The following is a 2222-nucleotide window of genomic DNA, read 5'->3' on the forward strand; positions in this document are numbered from 1 at the left end:
CTTTTGAAATCATTCTTTGGGTCAGTTTCTATTTGCCGCACAAATGGAACCACTGCACTCAGGCAACAAAGGAACCAGAACCACAGGCCTCGCCTCTGTGTCCCAGGAATCTTGGGAGGCGGGTTGGCCGCTCCTCCTGGTCTGCGGAGGGAGGTACTGGCCCTCTTCATTTCCGTTCCTTCCCTTCTCCTTTTTCTGGGGCGGAGGAGCTCGCTCGTGGTAATTGGTGGAGAGCACCAAGGTGCCCGATTTCTACCAACTTTTACAGTCAGAGATCAATCAAACATTCAATCAAGATGCATTGATAATAATGGTGACTGGAATGCAAAAGTTGGGAACAGGAAGAAGGATCAGTAGTTGGAAAACATGGACGTGGAGGCAGAAATGAAGCCGGAGATTGAATGATGGAATTTTGCACAATCAACGATTTATTCATTGTAAATATGTTTTATAAGAAACATAAATGCAGGTTATACACATGGATTTCACCTGATGGTATGCATAGGAATCAGATCAGTTACATCTGGAAGGAATTGCTGGAGAAGCTCAATATCAGCTGTGAAAACTGGGCCAGGTGCAGATTGTGGAAGAGATCAGCAACTACTCATATGCAAGTTCAAGCTGAAGCTGAGGAAAATGAAACCAAATCCACGGGAACCAAAATTTGACCTTGAGTCTGTGCCACCAGAATTTCAAAATCGTCTTAGGGACAGATTTGAGGCCTTGGACACCAATGACAATCTTTGACAGAACTTTGAAAAACTGTGATTTCTGGAGACTCTAAGTATTAAACCTCTATAACGTTACTGTGTCAATACTGTTGAAGGGACACTTCGTCGTTTGAGCTGCCTCTGCCCTTACGGTTGGAGTAACATTTAACAGAAGTTTGACCTGTTCATGGATTTCCTCAGGTACGTTAGTAAGTGAACTGATTCTAAGCAACTCAGCTGACCCAGCTACGGAAACTCTTATAAATGTCTTGCTTGTTGACTTCAAATGCAGGCTTCCCCCTTAAACACATCATACATAATAGTTCATAAAGGGCACACGTGACGCTGTCCACAGCTCAGAGAAGAATGGATCAGGAGCCGAATGGTCAGGATTTGGGAGGCTCAGTGATGGTAAGTTTGGGTCCCCTCTTTTGCAAGGGAACTTGGACTCTTTTTCAGAAGGATTGATCAATGGTACACAAAAATCAAAGCCCATTCTTTTCCAGGATCCACTTTTATTCAAAGTGATAGTTTCAGGAGTAATAGTTCCACATTTTTGTGCTACTATGCAAAAATGACAATCCGTCAGAACCCTGAAATAAACCATATTTGATCTCTACATCATAAAGTTTATGACCCTTAATGCCTGGAGATATGGGGGGAGGTAGGTTTTCTCAATTACCAATAACATTCGCTAAACTGGCTAAAACTGGTTCCCTACAAAATGCCAAGCAGTCCTTGGATTCTTCTAAAGGACGCTGAATGGTAAGAAGTCGAGGGTGTTGTAGCTGAGTTCATTCTTGGACTCCTTGTTTTACATAATTGATGATTTGATCTTTTTCAAGTTTTTTATATTTGTCAATCAGTTTTTATCAAAAGCAAAAAGAGCCACTTCCTATTTTGTTGACTTTTTTTGTGCTATTAAAAGTCTTCCAAGCTAGCCCCCTGCCACCACTTGCAATAAGTCAGCCAACACGGACTTCTCTGTGACAGGACTTCCCATACGGCACTGTGAAGTCAGCTGTCACCTTGGTAACAGTACCCTTCAGCTTATTAAGCATTGACTTCATGGCTGTGATAGATAGTCAGTGGTCATAATCACCTTTCTCTCACCTCCCAGGAGGGGCAGTGTTGGAACTCACTTCCCTCTCCCCCCCACCCCCAGAATCATCTCGCCACCCTGGCTGATCCTAGACACCTGGTAGCTCCAACAGGCTTACTCCGTGGCTTCATATGCCCGTGGGCCACCAATGCTTGAGCAGGAGAAGGGAAGACGGTGAGAAGGCGAGGGAGGAGGGAAGAAGAGTCAGGGCGAGGGGGGGACCACCAAGAGACCAGCTGGCCAGGGTAATACAGGTTTCTGATGAGTCTCCCTCCTATCCTGGTGCCACCCTTCCAAGTATGATGTCCTTCTCTCTAAGGACCGGTCCCTCCTGGAAACATGCACAGAGTATGCCAGGTGGAGCTTCAAGATCCTAGACCCCAAGGAGAAACTTGGTTTCACCCTTCCAT

The 2222-nt window shown here is 45.1% G+C and overlaps 1 pseudogene; it reads right to left on the bottom strand.

Annotated features, from left to right (window-relative positions):
• The window catches only part of LOC102862046, a 40915-nt pseudogene extending 39135 nt beyond the window's left edge, over positions 1-1780 (bottom strand).
• Between the last annotated feature and the right edge of the window lie 442 nt (positions 1781-2222).

This window comes from Elephantulus edwardii, unplaced genomic scaffold (genome assembly GCF_000299155.1).
Source record: "Elephantulus edwardii isolate Elephantulus edwardi_28Jun2011 unplaced genomic scaffold, EleEdw1.0 scaffold00127, whole genome shotgun sequence".
NCBI lineage: Eukaryota > Metazoa > Chordata > Mammalia > Macroscelidea > Macroscelididae > Elephantulus > Elephantulus edwardii.